General features: G+C 42.7%; 1 protein-coding gene across 5 annotated transcripts in view; it reads left to right on the forward strand.

Annotated features, from left to right (window-relative positions):
- TSPAN4 (tetraspanin 4) overlaps positions 1 to 17,167 on the forward strand; it is a 443,427-nt gene that overhangs the window by 53,530 nt on the left and 372,730 nt on the right. For 2 of the 5 annotated variants that reach the window (XM_080405637.1, XM_080405638.1), the window contains exon 2: positions 17,071 to 17,164. The exons of the other annotated variants lie outside the window; for them this stretch is intronic. The gene's annotated coding sequence lies outside the window, so the exon portion shown is untranslated. The remainder of the gene's footprint in view (positions 1 to 17,070; positions 17,165 to 17,167) is intronic. 5 annotated transcript variants of the gene reach the window in all.

The raw sequence follows: 17,167 nt of genomic DNA on the forward strand, positions 1-17,167 counted from the left end.
ATGTTAAGGTTAACAGTATGCAGCCTTCCCTTACTAGTAAGTCACTTACTATTTTCAACCTGAGATATGAGATGCGGGAATCGGCTGGAGTAGCCAACCTGAAGGAGTGTGCTCTTGCCAGAAGGACTGGTTGGGTACTGAATAGGCCATGATCGTGCTGTGCTTGTTCTGGAGTTACTGATGTTTTGGATTTAATGGATAAATTACCCCTTCCAGGAGCACTTGTGAGCCCCAGCAACCTACTCCACAGTTTGAGACACTTACAGCTCATAAACTGTGCATTATTTGCCATTCATTCATTTTCTAATGGCTTTTAAGTTCTTGTCATTTGACTTGCAGGAGTGCTTAGCAGGTCTGAACTGCCATATGTAGAAGAGCCAGTCCCTTCCCCAAGACAACGTACAGTTTAGGTAGAGAAAAGATGTGGAAAAGGAGGCACAATTTCTCCACAGTACATACATGAAATGCAAAGAAGGGAACTAAGGAATTAGTGGTGTGATTTGCAAAGGCCTGGGTTGGTGGGCACGGCTTTGCAGCACCAGAGGGAGTTAGACAGCAGAGAGTATAATTTCCATGTGTACCGAGTTCAGCCTTCCTTCTGGCAGCTCGTGTGTAGGAACCTGGTAGGCACACAGTGGTCTTGTGCACTGCATATGATACTTAAATTATTAATGGAAATAAAGACCACATGAGTTGAACCCAGGTTGCATATCTTGGAGCTTTCTAAGGGCTTCCTCATTCTCTGGATGACATGCATTTTCTCCCATTTCACTTCAGCTTTCTTTTTTTGTTGTTGTCTGATGTGGCATGGTATTTTAAGGCTTAGGCAAAACAACATTTTCATTCCCTTTTTACCTGCCATAAAGTCCCATTTTCTTACAGTTCAAAGATAAGATTTAGTGTAGGAAAAGTCAGTAATATTTCAAGATTATAATCGTCAATTGGTATATTTAATATTGGGTTGCAAAGATAAATTTTTTAGCTGAATTAATGACCAGTGGCACTATTAATGCTAAATGAGTCCATCAAGATCATGTTGTTATCATAAATGTCAGGAATGATTAGGCCATTATTTTCCAGTTGCTACTGTGTCTAATAGTTATTGATGTTGATTAAAAGGGATGCTGGTAGGGCTGGCAGGTGAAAAGCTTGACTCACGTCTCAGATTTTTGTTAATCTGTTCAAAAATGTTTGACAAATTCCTGAAGACAGCGTTTGAGTGCACACATGAATTTTTTTTGAAATCTCAAGTAGTGGCAATGACAAAACCAAAATACTTCAAAGCTGGTGCTAGACTAATGCTTTGACTTACAGTTCAGATAATAAGTTTATTGTTGTTCTGGCTTTGGGCTGGGCTGGGTTAGTTTTCTCCCTGGCTGGCGCAGTGCTGTGGGTTTGGGGTGAGGGTAATGTTGCTGACACCCTGATGGTTTTTGTTGTCGCTGAGCAGTGCTTACCCTAAGTCAAGGGCTTTTCAGCTTCTCACGCTGCCCCGCCAGTGAGGAGGCTGGGGGCACAAGGAGCTGGGAGGGGACATGGCCAGGACAGCTGACCCCAACTGGCCCAAGGGATTTTCCGTGCCGTATGCCATCGTGCTGAACGAAAAAACTGGGGTGAGTTGGCTGAGGGGGTGGCTGGGCATCAGTCAGTGGTTGGTGAGCGGTTGCATTGTGCATCGCTTTTGTGTGTTCTTTTATCATTATTATTATTTTCCTTTCCTTTTCTGTCCTGTTAAACAGTTTTTATCTTAACCTGTGAGTTTTACCTTTTCTTCCCCCGATTCTCTCCCCCATCCCGCGTGGGGGTGGGGGATGGCGGTGGAGGTGAGTTAACAACTGTGTGGTGTTTAGCTGCCTGCTGGGTTAAACCAGAACAGTTGTCTTGCTATTGTAGAAGTACTTAGTGATGTTTGTGTGCTTGGGTTGTAACATTCATATATTAGGGATTGTGATTATTTTTCTTTATTATATAAGGTGTAGGTGTGTTAACCTAGGCATAAGAGCCTTATTTGAAGTTTCGTGTACGCTCTATCTAGGGCTTATTGTGCGATGCTTGAAAATGAGCTTGGATTGTAGCTCCAGGGACTGCTTTTTGTAATGAACTTGAAATGCTTTTGTAATGTACCTCTAGAGTACTGCAGAAAGGGGTGGTTCTGACTTCCTCTTGCCTGTGGCTGTGTTTTTCTCAGTTTTCCTTATGCCAGATTGGTTTATTTGCAGTTACCAGTTTCACAGCTGATTCTCAATGCTACTGTCAGTATGAGAGAGTATGAGAGAGGAGATGGGTTAGGGGCAGATGGGTGAAGGGGAGTGTGAGCCAGGTTACCTTTCAGCGGCATTCTACACATCAATTAAAGTGACTATGGAACTGCTTCAGGCCTAGGCTCTCCTGGCTGTGTCTGTATGCTCTTAGCTGTACCCAAGTACAGCTGAGCTTGTCGGAGTATGTGGTTGAGACTGGTTGTTTAGATGATCGAGTTTGAACCAGCAGACTAGAACCAGCATCGGAGGCAACGTAAGTAATTGGTGGGTGGGCTACTCTGAGGCTGAACCTTGAGCCAATGTGAATATATGAATATATTTGTGTTTTCTGGTCTTCACAGGGATGAGAACCCGTATCTCGCAGATGAGAAAATGTGCAGTAAAGACTAAGATGTACAAAAATCTATAGCTTGTGGCTGAGACATGTATAAACTAACCCATGCCTATTAAAGGTGCACAGGTATGGTGCCTTGTTTGAAGGATTCGTGTTCTTTCCTGATACTGATTTACTATTTAGTACCTGTAATAAAGAGGAGATTGTAATACTGTGTGTATACAGGTATACAGTATACATATGATAGTATGTGCACTGTCAATTCACACTTCCACACTGTTGTACCTGATTTCTTCACTGCTACATGAAGTAACTGAAGTATTGTAGGCTGAGGACTGGTCTGTTAGAAGCTGGTCTTATTGGAACATGTTGCACCCCACATACAGAACAGATATATCCTGTTATCCAGTGAGTGTCTTTAATTGCTGGACTTGTAGAACTTTGCTTCTCCTGAGGTGAAAGCTGATGAGTCGAGAACCTCTCTGGTATTCCTAAGCAGGGCTAGCTCTGCTGGGAAGAAGATGCTGACGACTAACAGCTTGGAAAATGTGCTGTGATGCATCTAAAGCGGGGAGCAAAGTGGAACCCGCATGGATATTGTCAGTCAGCCTGGCCACCTTTTGAGCTGATCTGAAGTCGTCTTAGCTTTGATAGGTGTTAGAGGATAGATGTGCTTGTGCTTGGCATGTGCTCCTGTAATCTATGTGTATTCAATAGAAAAATGTCTCTTGGTGGCTATGCTGTATAATGTGTGCCTGATGCTGTCTGCAGGGCTTGCAGATATATTTATAATGCAAGAGGAATCAGAGGAGCCACCCACAGAACTAAAATGTTTTCAGGAGATAAAGGCTATTAAACTGCTTGAAAAGACCAGTTAGGTCTCTAGAGGGTGAAAAGCCAATTTTGACCTTACAGAAACTTTACTTGCTGATCTTACAAAGGAAGCGTTAGCAGAACAGAGAGATAAATCTATAATGGAATTACTTTCGGCCTTACAGAATGTGCCCAACAGCAAGACCCACAAAAGTTGCTTGCTCCTTAAAAAGGAAGTGGGAACCAGAGGGTAAAGCATGCTTTCTTCTCTTCCCCAGTGGCCACTCCTTTTGTGGAATCCAGCTTTTCACATCCAAGCTGTTTAGCATTCCCTTAACTGGCAGTGGGAGTATCCCACAACATGTGATGGTGATTACCTCTGTGATTGAGGACGAATACTTTACTGAATAATTATAATACTTACTATCCCTGTTAGAGTATTATGAATGTGCTACTCTAACTTACTGTTGTAGGAGTACAAACTATACCAGTATCAAGCATTCTTATTCTGGGATAATAACCCTGGTGGCCCTGAACTGGAAAGCTTTTTCAGTAAAATATTATTTTTCAGTAGTTGGACCGGTTCCATCAGTGCAAAATGACTACCTTGATTAAATATTGCTTGTTTCTTAGCTAAAGGGAAGTACTGCAGTCTATTTGCTTTTGTTAAGCTAGTGTCCTTATTTTAATATATTGATGCTTTTCTGAGGCTCTTTCTCACACCCATTGCAACCCTTTTGTTTCATTCCCGTGACTCTCCTAATTGAAGAGACTCTTTGTAGCACAGTGGTTAGATGGGTGTAACTAATAGGGTGAGGGAAGTGCTCGTTCAGAAAATACCCTTGTTACTTGATAAACTGGCCAAAACGATGCTTGCTTTTGTATCAATTCCCAACAAATTCTGCCAACCAATGTAAATATAGTTCCTTTTAGCAAGCGAGAGGTGAGAGGAACTTGACATATTTGTTTTTGATGTTCTCTCTCTGTCTGTGGCTCTGGCTTTTAAACCAGAGCTGTTAACATAAAGGTAGCACTGAGGCATGTGAAGTGTCTCCAGTTGGTGACTTGGGTGTGCATGTGGACTGTTACTCTGACAAAGCCTCTAAAAAAGGGGAAAACTGAAGAAGCACACTAGAGTTTTTTTGCATCACGCAGTAGATGCTAACTGGGAGGTTATGGAAATTGTCCTTGTTTGATAATTTGCTAACTTCACTCCCATTCCAAAAGTGCCTGTCGTGTTATCAGTAGAAGTTTATATGCAATCATGGCCAAGCTAGAGTCTGAGAGGCTCCTGAGTAGGGAGATGAAGAATGTGCTATGCTGCCTGGCTAGTTTAGAATGCGAAGTGGGGTGGCTTTTGTGTACTATGGCAAAGGCACGGCCAGTAAATCAGATTCCTTGAACCTGGCAGCTGCAGAAGCGGAGGGATCAGAGCTGTAGTCAGAATTACCTCTTCTTGCTTGTAGCACGTTGCCTTGCAACCATAGCTTTATGGCACAGGATTTATGCCTTTAGAGTATCTGTTGCTGCAACAGTGAGGATTAGGGTGTGGAGGCACAAACCATTGCACTAGTCTTGTGTTTTTGTGCTACAAGAGTACAAGATGGGAAGAGTTGTCTTGAGCTTTCAAGACCAGCCTCCTGCTGCGTTCCATTAACGTTATAACAAAGTGACAGTAGGCTTCAGTCTCCTGCTCTTTTCTTGCTTGTGTGATTCTTCTACTCAAAGCGCTGGGCTCCCTTAAATTGTGTTCCATGAGGGGATAAATGAAGGGCTTTCTCAGCTTGTTTTCTTGTATGCTTTTCCCACTCGCCCATGCCCCCTCCCCAGCTGGTTGTTTTTTTCTTCTCCCCAGAACCCCTAGACTGGTAGTTTAGTTTATTTTGCAGACAAAATTAAAGGCGCTTCCAAGAGGAATGGGTCTGCAGGAATTACTTTTGCTAGTCCTCTTTCTAATATGTGCCTAAGCTTTCATGTATTGGTACACATTCAATCCATTAATTTGCAAAGCAAAGTATCAGGCAATCGAGTCCAGGACTCCACTGGAGTTTCTGTGAGGGAGTTTCTTACCATACTCCAGAGAACTGTTACCATCAGTATGAACAGGACGTAGCTCATTTGTTGCAGATAGAGCTGTAACTGTTTATACATGTGGCATTTACCTGTGCATTCAAGTCGTGAAGTCCAGGAAAACTTGATCACTCCTCCTCAGGTGGGGGAGAATGAGAGAAAAATGTATGTCTGCAGCTGAAGTCCTTCCTGATCTCTCATGGTAAGAGATGACTGGACACACTGCTCTTGGAAGGAAAGATGTTATTGGAGTCATACTAATGAATGGAGATACATTCAGTTCTTATTTCTGTCATAAACTTCTTGGTGTGATCATGAGCAAGATCCTTAGTCTTCTGAAAATCTATATGAGGTAAATTGTTTTCCTTTTCTCCCAGCTGTATCAGTTTAAATTGTGATGCTTGTGAGGCAGGGGCAGTACACGTTGCACAGATGTGCAGAAGGTGAAAGGGCCCAAGCTGTCCTGCCCTGTCTGCTCCTTTGTGGTAAGTACAGGAGCAAGGGTTGGGAGCGGCTGGAAGAAGCTGGGAGCTGGAGTGACACTCTGAGGACTGTAAAGAAGCATTGATGTAGAGGGGCATAAAAGAGTATCTTTAAATATTTGGAATTTGAGAGATTTCAGAAAGTGTAGGAAAGCTTTTTTCGTCTTGTTTCCTCGTGAATTCACCTGTGTTCATGTGCCTTTTAAAAGTGAGAAAAGTGCAACACGAATAAAGCAGAAAGGAGAACTGGAGCGGTTCATGGAGGAGGGAAGAAGGATGTCAGGCTTTACTTTAGGGGTGATGAGGGGAATAGAGTGTTTTTTAGTTTAATTTTACTGAAAGCAGAACATGTGAATTGATGTTTCGAAAACCTTTACACTGTGTACATTGTTGCTTTGTAAATGCTAGCAAGTAACACTGTTATAGACTGCTGTACTCTCTACACGGTGCTGCTCTGTAGATGTTTTTTTCCTGGTAAAGGACACCTCTAATGCTAGCTGTATGAGTTGAAAAAAGTTTAAAAAAGCTACACGCATCAGCTGTCATAATTTACTGTAATATCCTGTTCTTTAGGATAACTAGTGAGTACATCAGTTCTTTGGGTACGTTGAACCAGATCATTACTCAGTATAAACTGGCCTTCCGTCATGGAACTGGGGGCAGCTTCATGCATTTCCCCCCACCTGAGAAACCCGTGTGCTAATGAGCATGGCAGGTCTGAAGGGCTGAGGGGCAGCTCGAGGTAGCTTTGTTAATGTGCTGGACTGACGTGTGCTGTCTTTGCTAGGAAGGAGGATCTCTTCCAAGTTCTTCTGAGACTCATCCTCCTCTTTTCCCACACTTTGCCTCCTCACCTTCCGCAGGGGTTGGATTTTGCTCCGGATGGAGAGGTGCAGGGAGGACACAGCTATTATGTATGTTTGTGTGTCAGGATATATTTCTTGTATCAGGAACTGTCATGTAATTGTAGGGGTCTTAATCATATTTGCAGGGAAGTGGAAGGAAGTGGGAAAGGTAGTAATTGATACAAGTCACCAACACTGAGAGATTAAGGTATAGAAAGGAGACGGAGTAGAACTGCTGTCTGGATTTGCATTGACTGGAGATGAAATCATGCACCTGGCTTAGTGTTGGGAATATTATAGCGTTGGCATATCATGGAAATCATGGGCCGGGTACAAGAAACAATTTCCAAATTTGGGTGTTGTTTCTTAAGCCTCTCTCCTGCTCTGTAGAACGTGAGCAACTTTTGTCAAGCTGTACGTCACAGCCTACCCATAATGAGGAATTACTTTCTTCCAGCCTGTTCCAGGCTTTGCTTGACTTGCTGTAGCTGACTTTCGGCTCTTCTTCCCATCCAGCTGTGAGGTACTGTTGCTCTGCCTTATCCTCCCTTGGACTGCCTAATATTAAAGCACACCAGGAGTGAGAAGATGTTATCTTCATAGCAGGAGTTTATTTATAAGCGATGCAAAGTTTTGATACAGCCATGGCATATTTCTTAAGTATAGTCTCACTGTAGGTAGCAACAGCAGCATTTCTTAGTTGAAAATTAAATATGTGTTTTGGTTGGTCATCGGCTCAGGGCAGGGACCAGCTAACTCCTGGGCTTTGGACAGTCCTGGTGCATCAGTGACGATTACAGTGCTGTATGAGCAGACATTTCTGTAAGGGGCTTGCTTGCTTTTGGGTTCTGAATTGAGAGGCGTTTTGTCTTCATTAGAGCAGTGCATGCTAGTTGTCATGTATGGGCATCAGCCACTAGCTGTACAAAGTAAATAATGCATATGAAGTATAAACTACAGAGCAGCTTTAGACTGTGCCAGGCTGAAGATGAGACAGAAGAGCAAAGGCAGATGGCAGAAACTGCCGAGGAGAGGTAAAGAAAGACATTACAGTCGTTATTGACTTGCGGGCCTGGTGTGGTTCTAACAAGAAATACGCTGGTTAGCTATAATGCTGTTAGAATACCAGTGGCCAGTGAACAGCCGTTATCCCTGCAAATTTAATCTCCACCTGTAGCATTTAATCTGCTGGACCAACTCTTGTGTGATTGTACCAAACCACAAGACAGAAGGACGATCAAAGTGAAATGCTTTAAATTTGGATGTTCCTGGGGATGGATACTTTGTGTCATTATAAATTTCTGAAGCTCCAAGATGGGCCCTCTATCTTGTTACAAATCTGTATGGAGCTTTGATTTTTTTTTTCCCATATTTTTATATCTATACATACAAAGATATATATGATATATGTATAATTTTTCCTGTTTTCCCTCGTTTTTGTTAGGTGTAAGCAGGTAATTATTTGTACGCTGTACTGCCCAGTCTGCCCCAAACAAAAGCAGAAATTTCCTGAACTAGACGTAGTGAATAAGTATTGTGATAGATGACTTCTGCTATCAAAGGGCAGATTTTGGTCTCAAGATGGACAAGTTAGTTGGAGTGTTGTCTCTATTGTGTGTGAGAACTGAGGGGCAGAGAAGTGAAGACTCCAGTCCCTTTGATAACAGCTTTGCCTGTATAACAGGGATCTAGAGCGTAGGTAAGGAACTGCATCTGCTGTCAAGCTGCTCTAATTAATATGGTGCGATGTGGCATTGCTGTAACTGACTTGGCACAAAACTTTCAGAAACCTCCAAATAACTTAAAGATATTGATTTAAAGCCATTGAGGGTCTCTTGACTTCAGTGTAAAATATTGCAAAATATTTGCAGTGGTTGAAGCCAACCTTTATTTCTACAGCAGGACTTAAACACAGTAAGCAGTGTTGGCTCTTCATGAGCTGCGTTTATTTTTCCCGAGGCTTAGTGGTGCTAACGATGCATCAAATAAAGGAGTTTAAGCCCTTCTCCAGAGGGAAAGGTGTTGGAGGTACCAGCAATGACTATGGTTGTTTAGGTATCTATACTAAAGATACTAGTACCTAGGTACTGGTTTAGATGCTTTCTCAACTTTGCAAATAAGTATGAGTTGGAAACTGTTACTGATGCTGCCTGAAAGGTGATAACTTGACTCTTGTATAGATCACAAATAAATTTTCTATGTATTCTGTGCAGTTGTCCTGTAACGAGCCTCTCATCTTGTCACTGGGGCTATGTGTTTGAGAGTGTTACCTAAGGCATCCAGATTTTTGCAGGACATGAGAAGGGTAGGGCAGCAGGTGGGAAGTCCTGGGGATGCTCTGTGACAAGGGGGGGGGGGGGCCTAGGTGGTGTCTAAAGGGGTTTGGCTGGAAGCAAACTGAATGTGAGTGGTCATCCCTGACATGGGCCTGCCAGTCGGTGGGGAAATCCAGCAGTGAAGACTGTCAGAAATTTGCTTAGAGCAACGCTTGTCAAAGTGAAGTGCTCTTTGGACAATGTGAATGCTGCTGTCCTGGCCCAGCTAGATCCGAGTTGTGCTTTGCTTCACCCACTGACTAGGTCACATCCAGTGGTCCGATGCGGCCAAACACCAGTGCTCTTAAATTACTGCACAGAGGCTTGTCATGTGCCACAAAGTGCCTGCCATAGCTTCAGCGATTCTGGCGCAGGAAGCGAATGTTGTTTTGTGATAGCTGGCTGAGACGCTTAGCAGCTGATACGGGGCTGCTCTGCCAGCATGGGGGCCTGTGGCCAGGTCCAGTTACTCTGTGGCCAGATGGAAGATCAGGGAGGAAGTGGGAGCTGCTACAACTTGGTGGAAAACTTACTTGGTTTGTGGTTTTTGCATGGCTGGTTTACGAGAGCAAATGATCTAGACGTGCCTCAAAATTGAGAAGATGTTGTTTTAATTCTGTGCGGTTACCACAAAGGGCAAAGGTAGGATAGGTGTATCTTCTGCCTGGAAATACCGTGGTAAAAATTGTGTGGTATAGTTTGCTGCCTCAGAGATTTTCTGGGAGCAAAACAGGTGTCTTGGTGTATCCACAGCAACAAAACTAACATAACAGTCATTTTAAGTCACTAGCTTAAAAGGAAAAGCTGAAAAGCTTTCAAAGAAAAAAACCACAAAACAAATAAAAAGATGAGTGTTTTGCAGAAATTACAGCACGTGAAAACTTAGTGCTGTGTCCTTAAGTGCTTCATTTGATTGATCGAGATAGGAAATTAAATGTCATGTAAACTGTTGTTACCACCAAGATGTCCTTTGCCTACACTGGCTGATTCTCCTGTCTTGCTTCTCCACAGGTGTTTCTGAACACTTGCTCAGGGATGACATTTACCAGGGCAGCTTGGAGTGTTGCTGTGACTCACTGTCATACCACAGTATTAGCTGGGTCTCTGTCACAGCGTGGTGTGACCCTGGATCTAGCTAGTTAACCATCAGCTAGCTCGGGCAGTGCTGCATTAGCCTTGCTCAGGGGGAGCTTGGAGAGTGGGGAGGATCCTGCTGTTGCTGGAGTTGCCTTCCTTAACAGTGTTTCAGGTCCATGCCCATCGCAGCATGGGAATAATAGTCCTTCTTGTGCTTATAACGATGACACAGGAACAAATGCATGCAATACTGTGATAAGAGATGTATCAGCTCTTTGGGAATTGGAGTCACTCCTTTAGAAAATACCTACAATCTCTACTTAAAGGCTTGCGGTGAGGGATAGTTGGCTATGCCCACTGAGGATGTATTTCAGGAGCTAAGTACCTGTTGTATTTTAAAACCTCCCTGTGTTTCCAAAAGCCCTGCAATAGTTTTAAGAATCACTGGGCAAGTATTGTATGTCTATATTTGTGTGTGTGTGTGACTTATATATACGAAATGAAGTGTGTTCTCTGGAAAGAAACCTCTTCAGTGGTGAATTTGAAATAATGATAAAATGGGTTAGGATTTAAACTTTCCCATACCATTTAATACTACTTAAATTAAAAAGTATTTACCAGTGCAGGTTTTGCTAGGGCTTTAAAGGAAAATGAAAGTGTTTGAACCACAGGAAATCAATGGCTTAATTGTCTGGAAAAAGAGTTCACTGCAGTGCCAGGATAACCTGTGAGAGCAGTAGCCTGTTCTGCAGGTGTAGGGAGAATATTTGTTATTTAAGTTTTACGGCTCTATCAGTTCCGTGATGGGTATGGGGTAACTTGTGAAGGTGTGAGGCTGGGAGTTGAGAATACCTTATAGCTTGGACCGGGGAGGACTGAGGAAAGACTAAATGAAAGATGGTGAGATACTCTATTCTGGTAGAACCAGTCACGTTTCCTTTCTTTCACTGTAGACAATCCTATTTTAAAAACAATTTCAAATGTAAAGTTTGTTAAACCCACTTCCTTCTATTAGGGAGCTATCAAGTTTGGGGCAGTTTAGATAGTAAATAAATGCTGTTTCTGCAGATTTTAATTGGGTTTCAATTTTCTTCTGAGGACAGCTTGATATTAAAAGTTAAACAAATGAACAAAAAACCACAGCAAAACAAAAGAAGAAACAAACAACCCCCTCCCACACCCCCCACCTTGACTTTAGGAAAAAAGAAATCCATCATTCATCCATTTAAAAATGGTAAAAATTGAAACTTGGGTAAATGTATAATTTTTTGTGTAACTGCTTAGTTCGATGAGTGGTGATGTATTTTCCTTAACAAATTTGCATGCTGAACTTCAGTGTATGGGATATTTTAATCTAAACACCTATATGTTTTCATAGTTATTAAGCAGGGGGAATCAGCCCTTTTTCAGGCATAACACCTGAAAATGGAAGCCAAGTTTAAAGCTGCTGACCTTAATCAAAGTTTCATATTTCAGACTTCCACTCGCTTCATTTTAATGCTGAACATTAAAACTATTAAATTATTAGAGCAGGTCATAATAGTGCCTGAGTTATGAATGAACAGTCAGCACCAGGCAGCCTCTCCCTTCTGGCAGGTGCAAAGGGGTGTTGCGGGAGCTGCTGCCGTGCTCTCTGGTGAGAGGTAGCATGCCCCACGGAGGAAGAACCTCTCTGCTTGTTGCTGTAGTAGCTGAGATGGGGCGGCTCTGTGCCCCAAGTGACTGTTTGAGTTGGTGCTGTTATTTCTGGTTGTACGTCCAGTGCTGGGTGTTTGCAGAACTCCTCAGCCCGACTCTCACAAGCCACAGTAAGAGTGGTCATGGCTGGAAACCTAAATAAATTGCCTAGTGCAACACTCTGGATTTCACATCATTATTAAAACAGAAATAGTCTGGTCTCAAAGTAACCTATTTTATTTAACAAGATAGCACAGATCTTGGGACCTAGTTATGTTAGAGACAGAGGCAGACATTGAGAGTTAGATGATGATGATGGAAAGCAACGGCTGATGCAGAGAGGCTTCTAGGAATCTGCTGTGTTTCAGCTTCCCTTTTAGGTTTACCTGCTTTGAGGAGTAGCTGCCTTCTCAGGCTGCATTGGGACAGTCTCATCCTACCCAGAGGATGGGTTGTTCGTGTTGCTGATTCCATCTAGAATCCCCAGGGTACGTAAGAGCTTAAAGCCTCATCTTTCTGCTCTGGGAATAAAAGTGATAAAAGTCAAAGCTCCTCTACGGGAGAAGAGGGAACCTCCTCACAGGTCAGGCTGAGACTTGGGAGCAGCCAAAGGAGGATCACAGATCTTGCAGCTTTCAGTGCTAAGTGCTGAGTGTAGATGCCTTTTTGAGCAGAAGCACAGGATGCAAATATTTAACAATACCCTGTCAAGCTCACGCAAGGGATGCAGAGTGCAAGTGGATGTTTTGGGCAGAGGTTTTGAGTTGTGATCTGCTGTTGCATGAACTCTGATCGAAGTTACATGTGCTCATCAGTTTAAGAGGTGATACACATGTGTGCTGTTCTGGACTTTGTAAAGAATAACTCCAAAGAGTAAAATCAATCCAGTGGTTTTCAGAGACAAGGGTGAAGTACGTGTTGCAGGAATATGGCTGTCAGGTTTAATGCTGATGTAAGGAAGATAAGAATAGCATATAGTTCAGAAAATCATAATAAAATAGGAGTGGGAAGGGAGTAACTATTTATATATTCCTCTATGTTTTTTTACATATATATAATATATATATTTATATATAATACATTTTTTTGATATATATAAATAACTTGCATGGGGAATCCAAGAGGGTCATTCAGGTATTGAGTATTGTGCAGGTGTCAGCTGGATAGTTTATCTGGCAGATTTGCTGAGTTTTGCATACGTGGTGACGGGTATGGGCATGGCAGGAGAGTTGTAGCGTTTTCTGAGGGTGAGGAGACTTACATCAAGGAATAGGAGTTGAAGGAGGTGACTTAAAATATGATTGCAAGTTGTCAAATGGAGTTTTGTTTGAGGGGAGAGCATGTGGACAATAAATACAATGTTACCTTAATTAAAAATAAATTAAATGAAAAAGTGGGGGTGGGTGGGAAACTGGTGGGTGGTGGTGCAAAGATGAAACTTGCTGACTTTTCTTTTTGGTATTTTTCTCTTAAAAACAAGAGCAAGCAGTGTTCAGATCTGCTTTAAAATGTACTTTCCCCAGCCTCTTGTGTTTAGTAGGATTTCACAAAATAGCATTTTTTTGTTGTTGCAGGTACTGTCTGCTAATGCAAGAGTACAGACAGTCAGTAAATTTCCTGATATAGTTGCATTAGTTGAAAGCTGAGCAGAGATTGAAAAATGTCCCTTGCCACCAGTGGAGGCGGCGATGCCTGATCTGTGTGGCTCCAGGAATTTCTGTGTGTTCCCTTCAAGACAGGGAAGTTGAGTAGTTCTACACATACACATCCTGTGTGCCGTGGCGACAGAAATCAGGGCAATTCCCTGCTACCTGCTATAGGTCCCTTGTAGTATTTAGCCCTGGGTATTTACAAGAGCACTGGCAGAAAGACGTCACCTTGTAACACCTCGTGGGAAGACACATGCAGCAAAGCCTTTCCTCCTATTTGGCATCCCCATTGAACGCCGCTGATGAGATCTCTGTTGATAATGGGATTGCTGCCCAAACAGGTGCAGCTTGGTGTTTGTCACATTATGGATGTTGTCTCAAAAGAAGGAGAGGGAAGGTATTTTCTGGTTGAAGGGGAAAGAAAAAAATATAGAATTGTTGATTTGGCTTAGAAGTATGAAAACTCAGGCAATATTAGCACAGCATGTTACTAAGTGTCTCCTAACTGCCAAGTTCACTCTTTGCCTTTAACGGTCCAGTAAGTCTTCCCTCTGTGCCTGGCAAGATTATGGGGCAGATCCTCCTGAAAACTGTGCTAAGGCGCATGGAAAACAGAGAAGTGATCGGTGACAGCCAACATGGCTTCACTAAAGGCGAATGCAGGAGTGGGGAGAGCAAGTCCAGGTGTTTCAAAGCAAGAAAATCAGAGAATGGGACTCATGCCTTCCAAGTTCCTGTAAAGCTGAGTTGTCTGACAGGTCTTTATTTGGTGTGAATTTAGGCATTAGGACTCAGTTCATCCTCTCTTGCTAAGCTGTAGTTTCCCCCTTAAGAACCTGTGAAGTTAGCCTGAAAACAATCTCCTAAATGTTTGGGAGTTGTCAGAGATTTCTTGTTGAGATGGACTCTAGGTTGTGTGGGGCATGCCAGAGTCAGGAAGCGTTTGACACAAGCCAGGACAGAAAGAGTAAACACATGCCTCTGGTCTCTGGAGCGAGATGTCTGGTGTAGATGGGTTTGAGGCGAGCCTTGTAGCGCTAATTGCAGTTACACTGCAGCTGACATTCCTGTTGATATTAAAGTTGATGCTTAGAGGCCCTGTTGTGTGCAGCAACACATGATAAATAGACATAAACATCTTGTAAAAGATGATCCCTGGTCAAAAGAGCAGACAAAAAAAAAAAAAAAATCAACCTGAGAACGAAAGTGACACAAGTAGACAAAATGTTTTGCCTGGGTTATACAGCAGGTCGTGTGTGGGGAGGGAAGTGGGGCCCTGGTCTCCTTGCTGGGGTGCCAGCACCTCCTTTGCTGGAAGTGTGGTTGCCTGGGCTCATGTGTTGGGCAGGTCAAAGGAAATTTCTGCCGTGACTAAGATACTCAGAGGAAGATTTCGGATGTCTTCTAGATTCAAAGAGTAGATTTCGATGCAGCCCACCGAGATCCCATCCTCTCATTAGTGTAATGCTGCCACTTGCGATGGCAGTGACAACCCCTGCTTCAGGAGGCAGGATTGCAGCCTGAGTAGCTGTACGTGACCTAGGTTTCGTTACCGTTAACAGGCGTGATGAAGATATGACGGTACTGGGTTATACATGACTACACAGGCTCACTGGAGGTCGTGTGTGCTTCTGTATCTCCTCTGCCTTATCTCTTGAGCTGGTTGTCAACTGTGTTGAAAGCATGTGTGACTGCAGTGTAGATACAGCTTCAAGTACAGACTTCCTCCTGCATTCCTATAGAAAAGATAAGGCAAGAAATGCGTTCCTGTGCATCTGTGCTTGTGTTTACTGTACTCTCTAGGCATGCAAATGGACTGTAGGACTGGGTCAGGCCAGTAGTCTGTCTAGCTTGTTCGCAGTAGCCAAGAGCACCTGCTGAACCAGTTAATACCAGCCCACAAAATTCTTGGGTAAAGGATTAGTTTGCGTTGTTAAAACCAAGGCTTCTAGCTTCTCGCTTCATGGTGGAATTTGTTTTTCTAGGAAGAATCTTTGCTGTTATGAGTCACTCTGGCTTAAAAGAAGGATTTAGCTTTCAGCTGCCTTTTGCCTTAAAAGGTGATGTTGCTTCTGGTATTTGTCAAGTTCAGGGGGAAGAAAACAAACTAAAAATCATGAGGCAGCTCTCTCTTCTCAAGAAACACTCAATATCTACTTCCTTAGTTCTTTGGTTTAGAAAAACCAAAACAAAGCAATGTTTAGGGAATGCATTGCTGATCCTCCTTTGGGGACTGCTTGATTTATGTGGCAGTGAAATGTCAGACAGAACACTCCTGCACGTAACAGGGATGTAGCCTGCTTTCTGTTGTGCTAGATTTCTAGACCATCTGGAAATTAGTGTCATTAAGCACCTGTAATAGCAAGATTTAAAAACCCAACCAACCAACCACAACAAAAACCAGGAGTCACACTATGGGAAATCAGGCACGGTTGATCTATAGACAAAACGTCTTTCAAATGGGTAAATAAACTGCAGTCTCGGTCTGTGGTCAGTAAGGATGTCATAGTTCTTTTGCAGGCCTTGGCTTTTTAATCCTAAGCAATTTCCAGTGGGCCTAATTACATTGTACTTAACTAAAATATATCTGCAGTTCCAAACAATGCTAATGAGATGTATGCACTAGCAAAAAATCTTGTGGCACAAAACAGTGTTGTGATTTCTCATCCACTGTAATGACAAAGCTGCCATGGAAAAGGGAAGGGGTTGTTTGTTTGTTTTTTTTTTTTTTTTTTTTGTTTGGAAAAGTTTGTCTACACTACAGACCTTACTGTTGCTTCTTTAGGTAGAACTAAACTCTTGGTCAATCATATGTTTGAACGTTGCTATGCATTTGAGTACAGCTATAACCTTACTTTTCCCTGTGCAGCATCACTTCGTGTAATTTTACCACTCCCAGCAGAAGGTGCTTTTCATTTGTGGGTATTTGTTGCATAAAATGCTTCCACCAGCTGAGATTGCTTTGTTGGCATTTGTCAGTCTCAGAAACTTGAATGAGTAGAAATATTTATCAGTTTTACTCTCCATGGCCATGGCCTTCTCCCTGCATAGGAAACATAAGCTTGTGCTCTCTTCTGAATGTTTTCTGTGCGTGTTGTTCCCTGGTAGCAATAAAGCTTGTTTCTTGAGGTGCTGATGGACCATAAATTACAGGGTGCTGTTCCATAGGCACTCTTTACCTGGACTTTCCTCTGCAAGCCCAGCATGCCTTAATCTATTGCCATTGCATGTTCACCCTTACTTTGTTAGTTTGTGTGTGGATTCAATGAAAAAAAGTCACCTATTTAAAATGACTTTTTAAAAATTCTGTATTGAAAATATGCCAGAAGGTATTTTCTCCAATAAGTCCATCTTTATTTGGTGACCTGAGTTTTATCTTGGTAACAAACTTCACTGAGGTTGAAGAGTGTGTGGGAATGTACAGAGGGGAGGGGAAGGGGTGTGTGAAGTTGAACTGTAATACTGGATTGAAAAGTTTGTTCCTGAAGTGACTCCTGATCACTACCTGCTTGTTTTGCTCATGAATCTGTTGGTTTGTGTCTTGCAGTGGCATCGCTGAAGGGCTAGCTGTTCTTGCTGTGGTAGATCAAAAGCCACTTCCAACAGCATCTTGTGTGTCATCTGCAACACCACCAGTCACAGTG

Source organism: Falco punctatus (genome assembly GCF_963210335.1).
Source record: "Falco punctatus genome assembly, chromosome: 10".
Classification (NCBI taxonomy): domain Eukaryota; kingdom Metazoa; phylum Chordata; class Aves; order Falconiformes; family Falconidae; genus Falco; species Falco punctatus.